The 18,111-nt window shown below is 34.1% G+C and overlaps 1 long non-coding RNA gene across 1 annotated transcript; it reads right to left on the minus strand.

The window, feature by feature from the left end:
* Nucleotides 1-16,062: 16,062 nt before the first annotated feature.
* LOC150034784 (uncharacterized) lies at nucleotides 16,063-17,672 on the minus strand. Its single transcript, XR_016531620.1, has 5 exons — nucleotides 17,553-17,672; nucleotides 17,233-17,476; nucleotides 16,983-17,158; nucleotides 16,670-16,861; nucleotides 16,063-16,585 (listed from the first exon to the last, which is right to left on the minus strand). It is a non-coding gene; the product is annotated as an uncharacterized LOC150034784 (long non-coding RNA).
* Nucleotides 17,673-18,111: the final 439 nt, after the last annotated feature.

Raw genomic sequence — 18,111 nt, forward strand, 5'->3', positions numbered from 1 at the left:
ATTGCATTTTGTTTCTTAATTCCCACTCATCCTCTAACGAATAATTGGTTTGTGGTCCAACTACCAAACCAAATTCCTCTTGGGTCAATAAGAGGGTGGAGTTCAAGACCTAGAATCAACACTTAAGAGAACAACCTATCTATTATCCCTAAAACAAGTAAAAATGAATTCCATCCTGTAGGACTATGTCTCCAGCTATCTACCCGGTGTTATCCTTAAAATGGTAGGCTTATTAAGTTGGCGATCTCGAGGCACTCTCACTATACAGATTAAAGGATAATCCCGAATAAACAAGAGTCCATATTTAGCTTAGGATTAAGATCGAGTTACCTAGGTCATCGTATTGAAATAGTCAGTCTTAATAGTAAACGACGTTAAAAAGTAAAGGTGACTATTTTGCAGTCCAGTCTTATGCAAACTCATTACATAGAACGTCTTCGATTTCATGTCTTCACATGAACGATTCAGGATCACATCGTTTGTATCATATATAAAGTGGGCCGCATTCATAGTGTCCCCAAAATAAGGTACCCAATTATCTCTATACTATAGACTGTTTTGACTATTACTCGAACTTGATCCACTTTTATATCTCCATATATAATTCAAGTATTCATGCTATAGCCATGGGCTCTTAGTTTATTGAATTTAGGGTTCTTAAATGCAATTTACATATTCAATAACATCTTTACTAAATAAACCTCAATTACATTTTTATTGTAAAATAGAATACGTTTATTCTTTACAAACCACAAATTTTATAACATAACAAAAGATTAGAGAGCACAAACCACGCTGTAAGATAGTATTGAATGAGCTTTCCAGTGAAACTACTGAACCTTCAACTAGAGTTGCTGAAGTTGGTTCATCTAATAGGTTACATTCATCTCAACCATTGAGGGAGCCTCAACGTAGTGGGAGAATTGCGATCCCACCTATTCGTTATATGGGTTTAACAGAAACCGTAATTGTCAAATTTGATGGCGACGTTGAGGATCCATTGTCCTATAAGAAGGCAATAGAGGATGTAGACAAAAATAAATAGATCAAGTTATGAATCTCGAATTGAAGTCTATGTACTTCAATTCGGTTTGGAATCTTGTAGATTAACCTGATGGGGTAAAAATTATAGGTTACAAATGGATCAATAAGAGAAAAATGGGTGTTGATGGTAAGGTGCAGACCTTTAAGGCTAGGCTTGTGGCAAAGGGTTATACCTAAGTTGAGGGAATTGACTATGAGAAAACTTTCTCATCTGTTTCTATGTTGAAGTCTATTGGGATACTCCTATCCATTACTTCATACTATGACTATGAGACTTGGAAAATAGACGTTAAGACTGCCTTTTTAAATGGAAATCTTAAGAAGACCATCTATATGTAGCAACCTGAGGGATCCATAATACAAGGTCAAGAGAAAAAAGTTTGCAAGCTTAATCGGTTCATTTATTGACTAAAACAAGCTTCTCGATCTTAGAATATAAGGTTTGATACTGCGATCAAATCTTACAGCTTTGATCCAAATATTGCTGAGCCTTGTGTTTACAAGAAAATCATCAACAACTCAATAGCTCTTAGTGTTGTATGTAGATGATATCCTACTCATTGAGAATGATGTAGGTCTATTGACCGACATAAAATAGTAGCTAGTGGCCCAATTCTAAATGAAAGATTTGGGAGAGGCACAATCTGTCTTATGTATTCAGATATTTAGGGATCGAAAAAACAAATCGATGGCCTTATCTCGGGAATCATATATTGACAAGATGCTTGTCAAGTATTCGATGCAAAACTCCATGAGAGGCTTGCTTCTTTCAGGCATGAGGTTGCTCTATCTAAAGATTAGTTGCCTAAGACACCTCAAGAAGTTGAGGAAATGAGATGGATCCTCTATGCATCAGTTGTTGGTAGCCTGATGTATGCGATGTTATGTATTAGATCTGACATTTGCTATGCGGTGGAGATAGTTAGTAGATATCAATTTAATTCAGGATTAGATCACTGGAATGCCGTTAAAACCATCCTCAAGCATCATCGAAGAACAAGGGACTACATGCTTGTGTATGGGTATAAGGATTTGATTCTTAAAGGATACACAGACTCTGGTTTTCAGACTGATAGAGATTTTAGGAAATCCACATCAAGATCAATGTTTACTCTTAATAGAGGAGCTATAGCTTGGCGAAGCACCAAGCAATGGTGCATTGCTGACTCTACTATGGAGGCAAAATATGTCGCAACTTATGAAGCTTCCGATAAGGTTGTCTAGCTCAGGAAATTCTTGATTAATCTGGAAGTAGTTCTAGACATGTCAGAGTTCATCACCCTTTATTGTGATAATAATGATGCCGTGACTAATTTCAAGGAGCCCAGAAGCCACAAGCGTGGAAATCATATTGAGCGAAAATATCACCTGATATGGAAAATTGTGCATCGAAGGAACTTGATCGTCACACAAATAGCTTCAACCCATAACGTTGCTGATTCATTTACAAAGGCCCTTATGGCTAAGGTGTTGAAGAATCACCTGGATAGTCTGGGTCTATGAGACAGGCCGCATCTAGTCTAGGGCAAGTGGGAGATTTTGTACTGGGCGTATATTGTATGCCCTAGTTTCTTGTTTTTGTGTAATGTTGTAATAGTTTGACTTTTATGATGTACACCTCACTAGCTTTAGGACAAATGAAGGATTGTTGGGGGTTGATGCCCTAAATCTCGTAGGTCTTGTAGTTTATAATTGTACTGTACAAATAATTAATTTATTTAATAAAATAAGAGGTATTTTATTTGACATTTAGTAGCATTAACCCACAAAACCAATAGATTAAGATTCAAGGTTATCTTTTGTAACTTAAACATGTATATGAAGATATACAGGTGGATCATGTTTAAGTGATAAACTAAACGGTCAGTAGTAGATGGATAAGGTTGGGTACCTCATCCTGGTGATACTACGAATATGGCCCGCTTTATAGTTGTTACAATTATTGTAAAGTACTACAAATGATCTGATTCTGATCATTCATATGAAGACATGTGAGTAGGAGTGTTATGTACAAAGAGTTTGTATAAGATCAGACTACGAAATGAATAGTCTCTCTATATAACACCATTGATAAAAGAGACTTACATTTCAGTAGGATGACCATAAGTGACTTGACTTGAATCCTGAGTAGGTTGTGAACTCCTGCATATGAAGGCGGTCCTTTGAGCAACACGAGTGTGAGTGGCCAGTATCGCAGACTCAATATGCCTATCATTTTGGGGATTCGTCTAATTAGGGAGCTGGGAACGCAACTATACAAGAAGGAATTCACTCGTTCTCTATAGTTAGAGTAAGTAAAGAAATTGCTTCCTTAAGGGCTGATTTCGGGACTTGAACAATGTGACACCATACCCCCTTCTAGCTCGAGAGAGGTTGGGCTATAGTTGGACTATAACTTATTGTTCATTAAAGAGATCAGTGGTACTTAAGAAGGTAGATGTAACTACATGGGCAAAACGAAAATTTTGGCTCAACTTTACTTACGAGTAATTTGTGGAGGGTCGACGCACCATTGACCATTGATTGGTTATATCCAATGGACATAGAAATATATCTGTAGTGAGAAGAGTTCAGCTGTCGGTCTTTAGTGGAGTGACCGACAATTAATGGAAGTTGGTGAATTTAATTAAATAGTTTAATAAATTAATCAAGTATCATTGGAGCTTTAATCTATAGGTCCATAAGGTCCACTCGATAGCTCAACTGGGATTATAGAATTGAATTAATTTTGGATTAATTTGAATTGTTTAAATTAATGGAGAAAATTTATTATATAAGATATAATTAATATAAAATTAATTATATGTGATATAATTCATATACATTATAATATAAAGTTTTATTTGAGAGAAAATAAATATTTGAATATAATTCAAATATTATTTATATGAATATAATTCATATAAAACTATAGGTTAAATTTAATATAAATATGAGTCATATTAAATACTATATGTTAAAATGAGAGAAAATTAAACTGTAGCCTATATTATATATGATATAATATAAACTATAGAATATATGTTATATTAAATATAACATATAGTAAATTGATTATTATATATTGATATATATTAAACAGTTTTAATATTATTTTTTTAATTTAAAATTAAAAGGGAGGGAGTTAATTGATAACTCCCTTCTCTTTTCTCTCTTTTACGTGTGAGTGGGATGAGGAAGTTAGGGATTTTATTTCTTTCTTCCTCCAATTTTACATAGAAGCCTAAACACATAAAATAGAATATTATGAGAAAACATCTCTCTGCTAATTCTCTCTCAAAAGAACTCTCCCTCCCTCTCGCAAAATTAAAACGAAGCCCACAACTCTTGCGGATTCTCACACTTAAGAATACATAGGTTTCATTGAGTTGGTATCTAGAATTGGTTTTTGGTTGTTGTAATTTTTGGGTGTTTGTGCTCCAAGGAGATTTCAAAGAGTTCATGGTTTTTGTGAGGAATTGTGAAGAGTCTTTGGTCTTCAAGGGTAAGTACACAATCTCCATTCAATTCCTCTCAATTTTTCTTATTAAGCATGTTGTACTAAATTGCATATGAACGTTTTCGTCTTCTAAATTTATGTATGTTTTCTATAAAATTAAAATTGGGCTACGAATCCGCTTTCGCATCAAGTGTTCATACATCCCTCAGTCTCAAGTTTAGACCAAACCAACATAAATTTCTAGTTTCAATTATTATAACATATCCATGTCTCTTTTGTTTATTTAACATAAACTTCATCATTATGTGAAAGGGGAAGTTTTTAAGTACTCATTAAATAGCCCTACCAAACTCAACCATGCATTTGTTGCCAACTCTTTCGGTAACAATAACTTCGGCCCTAAAGATAAAATAGGCCCAATTTTTCAAAAGGGGCTAAAGATGTAATTTTGAATACGACTTTGGAGTTTGGACCTCATAATTATTGTTATGATGACAGAATAAAATGTTAATCTAGAAGGCTCTTGCGATGAAAAAGTTGAGAGAAAAATGTAGCCACTTTTACAAGATTATATTTATGGGTTATTTAGACTCGGTTTGAGATTGGTATAGTTTTTAAAATAATTAAGGTAAATATCAATTTAAATCTTGAACTTTGGGGATTGTATCAATATAAACCCTAAACTAATAACTGTATCGATTAAACTCTAAACTTTCATAAATGTAACAATTTAAACCCTGAACTAATAATTGTGTCAATTTAAACCTTGAACTTTTACAAACGTATCAACTTAAACCTTAAAGTTTTATAAGTGTATCAATTTAAACTCTCTGTTCTATTTAATTTGGATACACTTTCAAATGTTTAGGGTTTAAATTGAAATACTTATTAAAGTTCAGAGCTTAATTGATATACTTATTAAAGTTCAATGTTTAAATTGATACAAATATTAGTTTGGTATTTAAATTGATATTAGCCTCAAAGTTTAGGGTTTAAATTGATATAATTCTTAGTCTAAGATTTAAATTGGTACAATCTCCAAAGTTCAAGGTTTAAATTGAAGTTTGTCCAATTAAATTATTAATAGTTGCGTGCTTTTGAAAATATCAATTATAAAATAAAGTAAAAATAAGTATTTCACAAACTTCAAAGGTAAACGTGAAAAGTATCGTACAACAAAAATAAAATTGAAATCTTAATATATAATCAAAATAATATCAGATATCGGTAATTAATTACAAAATTAAAGAATATAAAATATTTGCATATAAAATAATTGTAAATTATTTATTATAAAATGAAGTCGATCCAAAAATGAAAAATCATGCCATTAAACTTACATAACATAACATAATATAATAAGGATGTAAAAATCATAACATTAAATATAAGAAGGATGGAGAACACATAACATTAAACCTAACCCGATATAATGAAAAAGAATGGAGAATAAAAAAAACTCTACAAATGGATAGAGTTTATAGAGAAAATGAGAGAAATATTAGAAAGCTTACATCAATTCAAGTTTAAGGTGAAAGATATGAAAATTCAATTGAAAATATTTTAGTGAAGTTAAAAATAAATATACGTTACCTTCCTGAATTTTGATTTTTTGAAAATGAAAGCTTTAAATGGTAAAAGAAATAAAACTCATACTAATTCAATTTTAAAGTAAGATTGGTGTAAAAACTAAAAAAAAAAAAATGTTTGAATGAAGTTAAAAATAAATATGTAGTTTCTTGAAAAGAATTTTTTTATGGTAAAAAAGAAAAAACTTACATTGAGCTAGCTTAGCTAATTGGAAAAAAAAACTCAAAATTTTGAGAAATTGAAAAAGAAATTCAAAACTCCCCCTCTACTGAAATTTGGAGCTTCAAAATTTGGAGATTTTGACCGGAATTTTTCACTATGTATATAATTGCTTATAATGGGTATGAAAATTTTTAAGAAAATCTCAAAAGTAAGCTAGGTTCGATAATCATTTAGTGTTTGATTTTTTAAAAGTAAGTGTATTTTTTTTCCATTTCTTACGATGATTCCATTTTTTTTGAAGAAAAATGTTGAATTTTTAATCAAATTTCAAAAATAAAAATTTTTAAAGAAAAAACTACGTTTTTTAATTTTTAAAACTTAGCTTAGTTTTTGACCACACGAGAAAGCATATACCATATAATTATAATTAACACCAAATTTAGAGTTGAAAAGTTGTTCCAGAATTAATTTTTAAAAACTTACTAACGGGGCCCACTCTATAGTTTATTTTAGAAACCAAACGAAGTTGAGAAAGTGACCTACTTTGAACTTTCATTTTTTTCTTACATCATTTATTCAAAAAATTTCAAACCTAATTTTTATGTCTATTAGACCCATTAATTTTAAAAATTCTGAACATATTAGTGACCTATTGGATAGGAAATTAAAATGTCAGAACTTAGAAAGTTTAGTAATGTAACTTTTTAAATACAAAATAAATAAATTAGATACAAACATGTTAAGTACAAAATACCTTTTTTGTTTTTATTTTGTTTTCTTCGGCTAACATTCACCCTTATCATTAGACTGGCCTGACGATAGCATTAAAAAATGCTATACTTTCAATAGCTTTTACAGAATGCCATCATAACTCATGTTATTGAAAGTCTCAGGCTTTCCATAGTGTTTTTTTAACGCTTTAAAAACAGCTATAAAAATCAACTTTTAATAGCATATATTTAATGTTATTGTAATAGCGTTGGCGAAAAAAGTTAGAGAAGATCTTTTATAGTATTTTTGTAGTAGTAAAAAAACGTTATAGAATATCTTTTATAGCATTTTTTTATAGCATTAAAAAACACTATTGTAGATCTTCGATAGTTTTTTCGAAATGCTGTCGTAGTCCATGTTATTGAAAGTGCTTAACTTTCCATAGCATTTTTTCAATGCTATGAAAAAGCTATAAAATGTTCATTTTTAGTTGCATTATTTTAATGTTTTGGAAACTTTTCATGGCATTAAAAAAAAATGCTATTATTGACTTTTGATAGCAATTTTTACAATAGTAAAATAAAATGCTAGAAGAACCGTATTACATTCTTAACCTCGCTGTGATAGCCGATTTTGATTATGTTATATATCATTTATATAGCACTCTATACATATAACAAATTATAACAAATGTAATTATAAAATTAATTGTAACCATATAAATCTTTAATATGTATTCAAGTGTATTTACATCAAAATAAATATACAATAGTATAAACATCGCTCGTAGTGAGATGTTTCAATCAATACCTCCACAGACATAAATAACCATATTTTTTGTGGTGTCTTTATGTTCTTCAAATTACATTATGATAAATGAAAAGACAAGACAACCTTGACTTTCTACTTTCTTTAAGACACATAAGTATCATTTAGTTTTCACCTTTTTAAAGTGATGCATCATTTAATATACATATTAAAAAATATGAAATATATCTTGAGCTTGCTGTAAAAATGAACATATATTTACCATCAAATTCACCTCAAAACAAATTCATCAAATGTGATAATATTGTCCAAATCAAAGAAAATGTGCTAAAATCTATTATAGGTGTGTTACGAAATCGACAATTAAAGAATACAAAAAGGAACGTAGAGGTAGAGAAGATCGAACACAGATATACGTGGTTTACTAACGATGTGTTAGCTACATCCACGGGCAGAGGGAGAATAGTATTATTAGGGAGAATGTTTTCAGAGAATTACGTCAAAACGGTGCCTCTAGGGTTAGTGAGTTTATATAACGCACTATTATAAACCCTACTTAGTTGTTTGAAGCGCCAACAAACAAATTCAAGGCATTCCAACAATAGGAAAACTCATAGAAAGTGTCTTAAAAGCTACTAACGAGGTACAAGAGTTCAGTGTGTGTGTACATTTTGTAATAAACCGATAAAATGAAGCTCCAAGGCTTAACATTCATAAATAATAGGACCAAAAACAAAATTTACAACTGTGATCTTACTTTCACTCAAGCAAGGGCCATACCTCATGATCAATCAGAAAAGGTCCAGTTACATTGTTTTTCTAAGAACTGCTCAATAATCAACCTTCCAAACCCTAACTCAATAACAAAAACAAACCAAATGAAATCCAAAACCTGTTTAAAAATGGATTTAGAAAACTAGAACAGTGTAGGAAACAAGTTTGCTGTGAAATGTACGAAATCATCCCATGACCGAATGCAATAAAAGTCCAGCAAAATATACAAGCACACTCAAACAAGCAAATAAAGGTTCATAATTTCTTCAACATGCATCGATTATGAAAACAATAAACAAAGTTCACAAATCCAAATTTACCTGCTGGTATCATTATCTGAGTTGTGGCTAATAACAATAGCATAATCACCATAGCATCTAGCGAACACGTCCATCAGCCACATGGTGCTCCACGTTACAAACAACAGCACCTTCAAGAGTGGCTCTAATGGGAAGCACATTGCCAACAACTAGATTAGCCTTCTTCACGCAGTAAACGAACTGACTAGTGTACATACCTTCAGCGGCGATGAACGATTCCTTCTAGTGCTTCTAGTGGAATGAATGGCTGAAGCTAATGCGGGTCAACAGATCACCTTTGCTCATATGGTGGATGATTTCGCTGACCATGTCTTTCATGTACCCATGTTGCTAGTTGAAGTCGAGGGATTGAAAACGGGCAGTGACATTTTGTGATTCCATCGACAAGCTCAACCTGTGTCTTGGCTAGCTCTACATGCAATTGCTCAGACTATTCATATAAACAGTATTTTCACCAAAAAACGATGGTTTTTCGTTATGATTTTCAGATCAATTTTCAATCTTCATAACGGAATTCATAATTTCAAAAGCTAAAGACAAGAAGACAACCCACAAAACTAAAAGAAACGGAAATTAGGAATAATAAAAGGAATCCATTGGCTGGACAACTTCTCTAACTGCCACTTGTTTCAAGTTGTGTTATGTAAACTTCAAATGAATTATAATTTTCTGATTTCACATGCAGTTGATTCAACTCAAAATTTGAATGCTAAAAACTGAAAGACTTCTAACAAAGGTACATACCACAATTTTGCAAAAAGAAGTGGAGTAAAGCACATGTAACTCTAAAAAACTTGAACAAATTGCTTATTATGAGCTTCAACCGATACAACAAACCACTCATAGAACCTAACCATAAAACCAAAAAAAATGGACAGAAATGAAACCAAGTATGAAGAGTTCAGCTACAACTCCCAACTCATAGACCAAACAATGGAAAGGAAATAAGATAGTTGAAATGATTTAGTTATAAATACATTACATATTCTTAATATCTATTTAAAGGACAAAACATAAGTGTTTTTTTTAGTACATTGAAACACAAATAACAAAGAGAGGGAAAAACAACGTCCATAAATGAGATATGGGCACATAAGGATGAAAAACAAAATCGTAAATGAGAACCGTTTTACATTCGAATTAAAGAGAGAAAACAGAGGAAATGTATATGAAATAGGTGAGCGTCTAAATTTATTTTCCCTCCCAATTTTTAAGTGAGAACCTAAATAAAATTGAAAATTTTTATGACCATTCATCCCAGTTAGTAAAAACACTTACAAATTGAACTCATATGCAATTGTCTTGAATGAAGAAGTTGGATTAGGTATTACTGTTAATGTAAATTTTTCCTCATGAGTTGTTACTTATAATTTTGATCCAAAAGTTAGGCAAGATTTGATTTTCGTATAAAGTCCATTGTAATTATCCTTGCAAAATAGACCATTGTTTTCATCAATAATACAAAAGCAATAAGGTCTCATACCCCTATTACATTCCAATTTTTTTACCTTCAACTTATGTTGTAGAACATTACTCCTTGCGCTGCAACACCTATGCTCTATTTTTCTCATGAAATTGCTTGAGTTGATCACGGATCTGTTCGGGTAATCCTCAAATTTTTTACTCATTTTCCACTCGTTGTTTGTTGTCGAGTTGCGTAAACCCAGATCTACCACGTACACCATCCGAATCTGCTCATCCATTCCCTGATTCTGATGTTACAGATATGCTGGAACAACCTGAAGAAACAACTTATTCAGCTGCCAGAATGCAAACGACTAAAATAGTTAGGAAAAGTATGGGATTCCAACTACGGCAAGTATCATCGGGTCATTAGCCACCCAGTGGAAAAGTGCTTCATTCTAAAGGAGTTAATTCTAAAGTTGGCTCATGAAAAGAAGATTGAGTTGGATCTTGATGAAATAGCTCAAAAAAAAATCATGCTGCAGTAGGGAAGACTTCAAGTGTTCCAACCTCGTATGTATGATTAAAGAGAAAACTGCATCCAGTTTGGGACTTTTGAGCCTATAGCCGTTCGGTTCCAATAAGATATTCTAACACCCAAAGCAAAGATAATCCTATTAAAGATGACAACGAATGGTGGATCTTTGTGACTTGATGTAATAAAGAAAAGTCAGGTTCTACCCAAAAAAGAAGAAGTTGCGCTTCCATCAAGATTACAGAAGAGGAGGCAAAACTCGGAAAAAAGAGGGCATGGAAGCCTAAACCTAATAAGGAAGAAGACAAAGACTTCCATCAACTTCAACAGTCGGTGACTTTGACAGAATTCTTCCCAAAAAACTTCCTCGATAATCATCAAGAGGAAGTATTAGAAGTTATTGCATGCCATGTTGTCAGCATAGAGAAAGTCAACAATAATCATATAACTGTTGAAGAAGTCTATGATTTAAAAGAAACCAAACAAAGAGTTTCTGTCTTTGATCATATCAAGCCTTCAACTACGATCTTCAGTCTTCCAAAGATTGAGTATGGACCCGATGGAAGAAGGAAACCAATGTCCAACGTCTATTTACACGTGAACTTCGCTTTTAAAAGGCTAAGCATCTCCATATCAAAGAAAGATCGATCTTCAACATCTGATTTTGATCGTCTCAAGATAACAAGAGATTAACATAAAGGAAGGATGAAAATCTTGAAGGAAAAATCATTTCATGAAGAAAATAATGACGAGAAGGTTCACGTGTCCCTTCACGCATGAAGAGGAAGTTGCTTGATATAAATACAGAAGGTTCCTTGATGGTGAAGCCAAAACTCATCATACTGACAAATCCTAAAAATGAAGAGGACGATCAAAGTCATGATGAAATAAGAGCTAAAATTTAAATGTAGATGCTCCTCATTGCAAGAGGCTAAACTGCATGTTGTTCCTAGCCCACATGAACTTAAAAGGTGAATGCTAAAAAAAAAAATCTCTTTTGAACTATGTTATGAATTGATCCCTATTTATTATAAAGGGTATATAGGTAGTTTGAAAGAAACTTCAAGTTCAATCTAGTAAAGAAAATCTTTTGAACTACGTTATCAATTTATCCTTATTTATTATAAAGGGTATGTAGGCAGCTTGAAGGAAACTCCAAGTTCAGTCCAGTAAAAGAAAACTCTTGAACTACATCATGACTTGATCTCTTTTTTCAAGAGTGCGTAGGCAACTTAATTTAGTTTAAGTTTGGTCCATTAGCAAGGTACCACAACCACCTAAGTGTGACACTACAACTTTGATGTTGTTCATCCCCATTATAGAATGACACTCCAAATTGAAGATGGTCATCTCTATTGAGAGCAAAACATAAATTTGAAGATGTTCATCCGTACTGGAAGCAACATAAAAAATTGAAGGTGTTCATCCGTACTGGAGGCAACACAACAAATTGAAGATGTTCATCCCTCGTAAGGAGGTAATATAGTAAGTTAAAGGCACACATTTGACATGACATTTCACTTCCTCTTCAAAGTCAAGTTTGGAGGCTTCGTTGCTTCCTCTTTGAAGTTCAAGTTTGGTCCGACTTCGTTGCTTCCTCTTCAAAGCTCAAGTTTGGTGCAACTTTTCTCCCTCTAAAAATTATTGGTGCAGCTTTGCTCTTTCTCCAAAAATATTGGTGCAACTTTACTCCCTCTAAAAAAAAAAATGCTGGTATAGGTCATCCTTCTTTTTAAATGCGTTGTTGCAGTTTTTCCTCCCTTACAAAAATGTTGGTGTAATTCCATCTCATGTCAAAAGATCAAGTTCGGTCCGTTTGGCTCTGCCTCATATGTGAGATTGAGTCCGATCCACCTAACTTTACCTTATATGTGAGAACAATTCCGGTCAGCTTGGCTCTACCTCATTTGCAAGATCACGTCTAGTCTACCTGACTTCGTCTTATACGTAAGGCCAATTTTGGTCCCGTGGCTCTGCCTCATACACAAGATTGACTCTTGTTTTCCTTAACTCTGCCACATATGTGAGATCAATTTTGGTCAACCTGGCTCCACCTCATTTGTAAGATCGTGTCTGGTGTGTCTGGCTCCGCCTCATATACGAGATCAACTTTGATCCATCTATCTACTCGAGATCAAGATCGATTCACCAAGCTCCACCTTTTATGTGAGATCTATTTTAGTCAGCCTGGCTCTACCCCATCTACAAGATCGCATCCGGTCTACCTAGCTCCACCTCATATGAGAGATAAAGTTTGGTCTGCTTGGCTTTGCCTTATATACGAGATCAAGTTTTGTCTGCCTGGCTCTGCCTCATATGTGAGATCAAGTCTAGTCTACCTGGCTCTGCCTCATATGCGAGATCAAATTCGGTTAGCTTGACTCCACCTTATATGCAAGATCGCATTTGGTCCACCTGGTTACGTTTCATATGCGAGATCAAGTCTGGTCCTCTTGGCTTTGCCTCATATGCAAGATCAAGTCCAATCTTCTTAGCTACGTCTCAAATGCGAGATCAAGTCCGGTCCTCCTAGCTCTGTCTCATATGCGAGATCAAGTCTTGTCTTCTTGGCTTTTCCTCATGTACGAGATCGAGTCTGATCTAACTGGCTTCGCCTTATATACAAGATCAAGTCTGATCTGCAGGGTGTTGCCTTATCCATAAATCAAGTCTTGTCTACCTAACTCTACCTCAATTGGACAATCAAGTTCGATCTGTCTTGCGTCGCTTCATTTGCCCAGTCAAGTCCAATCTACCTTGCTCCATATCTAGTTTGCCAAGTTTTGCCTTATATGCAAGATCAGGTCCAGTGTAACACTTGATCCTTCACAAGATTCCTTAGGCAGAGAAAGGAGCTCAAAATTCAATCCTTGAAAGGAGAAGATACCTAAGTACCTAAAACTATGCCTTGGAAGAAGTAAAAGTACTTAAGAAAATTTCTAAGTATTGGAGGCACAAAAGTTTGAAGTAGGATTTTGGCTAAGTATGTAAACTATGCTATGAACTCATAACATAATCGAAAATTTAGCTAAGTGTTCAAACTATGTTGTGAACCTGGCTATGTGGTGAACTTGGAGGACTCCAAGCTGGTCTAGGGAAGTGAAAAATTGACTAAGTACCAAGGATATGAGGAATAAAGGCTTAACCTTGGATAAAACATTTCAAGTGGAACATATTTTAAAAGAAGAAGGAAAACTTAGATTCATACTAGGGTAGGATTGGACATGATGAGCACATACCAAGGGGCTTTGGATGCACGGAAAGTGTTATTGGGAGATGTTTAGGATTAATTGGAAAGAATTAGTTTAGTATTAGAAGAACATGGGTTGAACTATGTACCACCAATGGAGGAAGTTAGGGTTAAACGCATAACGGAAAATTGGTGAGCATATAAGGGATTCAAAGGAGAGAAGTTGATTAAGCGTAGGACAACTTAGGACACTACAAGAGGAGGAAACCCTAAAGGATGTAGTGTTGGATGCATGGAAGGTCATGTGGGCGCATAGATGGGCGCATGCTTGGAGGAAAGTAAGGTAAGAAGGACATATGGCTATACCTTTAAGTATAAAAGGAAGTTATACTTTGAGAAAAAGATAGAAACCAAGGAAGAAGGAAAAAAAAGGAAAGTTTGACGCATAAGGTTAAAGTTAGCGCATAGGGGGCCTTGTGGATTCCATTTTTGGGTCTATCAAGAGCAAGATGGAAGCACAAGATAAACCCTTAGGAAAGAGTTACACTAAGGAAGCTCAAGAACCCTAGTTGGGCACATACCTAGGAGGAGAAGTGTAGGTTAGGCACACACTACAAAAAATCTGACTTCTCCCGACGTCACATTTCATCGGAAAAGTGTGGAAAAAGTGTCGGGAGAGCCTCTCTCGACGAAAAAAGGTCGTCGGAAGTTTGGTCGGGAGAAACCCATCGGGAGAGGATCTCCCGACGCACTTTAAAACGATGTCGGGAGTTAGTTGGGAACTCTCGATGTCGTTTTATTTAATGTGTCGGGAGATACAAGAACTCCCGACGTAGTAATATATGCGTGGGGAGTTCATTCATTAGTTGAAAATTAGTTTTAATCTATCATTTGTAATTTTTTAAAATTTGATTTGAAAACCTGTAAAACATAGTAAACCAAATAAAGATTCACATAATTAAACAACGAAAATGAAGTCCATATTATAACAAGTAAATAAAAAATTATAATATCCAAACGAAGTCGATACTAGAAGTTCATAAACATTCATATCACAAATACATAAAAGAAATAAAATCAAAACAACGTCTAGAACACGTCTCGAACACAGCATCTTCAACAATTGTCCCAACTCATCTTTGAACAATATTCTATAATAAAACAAAAACATTCAAATGTTATATCGGTTAACATCCACAACACGTTCAAACTTCAATACGGGTGGTAATGAAACTCTACCCACCTCCCACGAAAAACACGTAACCTCCCGAACATAAAAAACATACAAAACGAGTAAACAATGACCAACACACATGAAACTCAAACTTTGTTCCCAAAATTGTTTAACCCAATCTCAACTCATACCCCTTCAACACATTAAACTTTGTAAACATTCATAAACACAAAAGAACTCCGAGTTGAAGGACAAGACGGGTGTAATGAAACTCTACCCACCCCCCACGACAAACATGGAATCTCCCGAACATAAAAAACACACAAAACGAATAAAAAATGACCAACACACATAAAACTCAAACTTTGTCCTCAAAATGGTTTAACCCAATCTCAACCCTCTCCCCTCCTCCACCACCACCATCACAACACATTAAACTTCATAAACATTCATAAATACACAAGAACTCCGAGTTTAAGGACAAGACGAGTGTAATGAAACTCTAACCACCCCCACGATAAACATGGAACCTCCTGAATATCAAAAACACACAAAACAAGTAAACAATAACCAACACACATAAAAATCAAACTTTATCCCCAAAATGGTTTAACCCAATCTCAACCCCCCCCCCCCCTCCCCCCCACCACAACACATTAAACTTCGTAAACATTCATAAACACACAAGAACTTCGAGTTCAAGGATAAGATGGGTGTAATGAAACTCTACCCACCCCCCACACAAACATGGAACCTCCCGAACATAAAAAACATACAAAACGAGTAAACAATGGCCAACACACATAAAACTCAAACTTTGTCTCCAAAATGGTTTAACCCAATCTCAAACCCCCATCCCCTCCTCACAACACATTAAACTTCGTAAACATTCATAAATACACAAGAACTCTAAGTTCAACGACAAGAATCATGTGTAATGAAACTCTACCCACCCCACACGACAAAACAACAAAAAACAAATTAACATCCAGTTGTTTGGCTACCATAACTGCAGGATAGCCAACAATTCTTTATCATAAAGCTATTTAAGACATAACTACTTTGCTATCATAACTGTAGGATAGCAACATATTAGACAACTAAATAATGTAGTAATCATACCTAATTTAATGGGTCTCATCTATGTGATTATATCATGTCTTCAATCATTTTTTTCATTTCTTCCATTTGTCTTGCATGATTCTCTTTCATTTGTTTCTGAACGTCTTCAAGTTCCTTAATTCTCAACTGAGACTGTTGGAAATTGGCTCTTAATTCCTCCATCCCATCTCCGTTCCTTGAGTAGATGACGAGCTTGATGAGATGCTACTCCTTCTTGACTTAGGCTTAGGCCTCAACCTAGGCCTTTTGAATATCCAGGCCGTCTAACCAAAACCGTCTCACAGATTTCATCCCCTGTTAGTAGTTGAGAACTTTCTACAGTGGGGCTAGATTGTAATTCCAACATTTGATGCTAGACATATTAATTAAATAGGTAAGAACGAGCAACTAAAGTTAAAAATGAAAAAAAATATGATAGTAAAGCAAAAAAGGTTACATGTGCATTTTCAGCTGTCTCATTCACAAACTTGCCACATTTAGAGTGTGTTTCCCTAAATAGGTCAACATGTCCTATTTCTCGACCTTCCTTTGCCTGCAACTCTGCCTGAATTTGCAGGAGTGACTTTGATCCACCTACGTGGTCGAACGGTAATTTCTCTCTATTTTTCCTGTTCGTCACAGACATTTTCTACATTTCAAGAAAAAAAAAATGTCAATAGTGTGATGTATTAGTAAATGCAGCAAAGGATATACGCCCTAAATATTTTATCTGAAATGCTTCACTTTCGAAGTAGTCATACAAAAAGTACCAATCTTTTGGCCTATTTTTAAGCCAGCTAGGCAAATTGACATGTACTTGCTGAGGATCTCCACATTTTCTGTAATGTCTGTGCAAATCTGCTCTAAATTCTTTGAAGGAGTTTTGCATTTAATGTTCTATAAAATGGTTAAGTCGTTGACTGGATAGATCAAGTTCCAAATGAGGCTACAAAAGAATGAGGGAAGAATTAGCGTAGATGATGTTCATGACTGTAAAAGAATAAACTTATAATTACTTACCAATAATTGACTCTTAGCCAATTCTATAAACTCGTTTGGAACCTCAGCAAAAGTACGACAACATACTGGAAATGCAGATCTTACGGCGACACCAATCGCAGTACTAAATCGTACCGAATGTTGAGATATCGATTTTGTCTCCCCCTCATTTATCACGATTGTAATTCTGCCATGTTTTTGGACGTATTTTTCCAACTCGATGTTTCGCGAATGCTCGCGTTTCGTCTGAGTGGATGCTGAGCTACTATTTGAGGAATAAAAAATTTAAAATAGTTTATGATGTATTTCAGTTAACAGAATATATTTAAAAATATACTAACCTGAAGTATCACCCATAGAAGATACCGTGTTGCCTAGATATATCTCCTAGAATTCTTCATCAATCTCCTGTTGCCTATTAGGTGTTGACATCGTATCTATACAAACACAAAAAAGACAAAACAATATTAAATTAACAATAAATACGTGTAACCTAGAGAAAAAGAGAATTGAGAAGATACATCATTACTCATCATCGTAATCTAATTCAAATTATTCATCAGCACTTGAACTATTATTGGGAGATAATTGTTCTTCATCATCATCGTTTATGAAGTCATGATCGTCATGTACAATAATTGGTATTTCCACAACTGTAGGATCAATGTCAACTCTACATAAAGTAACCTCCTCAATGGTTTCATCCACTCGGACTCCACCAACAATTTCTAGTAAATCTAGTTGTGCATTTTCAACATCATCCACTTCTGATATATCCCATATATTCGTTTATTTTGGACTACTTGAACAACTTTCCAATTGCTACCATATTTGATGTCATCAATGTAAAAGACTTGTTATGCTTAGATAGCATAGATGAAAGGCTCATCGACATACCAA

The sequence above is a fragment of the Benincasa hispida genome, chromosome 8 (genome assembly GCF_027475165.1).
Source record: "Benincasa hispida cultivar pf3 chromosome 8, pf3_genome.v1.1, whole genome shotgun sequence".
Classification (NCBI taxonomy): domain Eukaryota; kingdom Viridiplantae; phylum Streptophyta; class Magnoliopsida; order Cucurbitales; family Cucurbitaceae; genus Benincasa; species Benincasa hispida.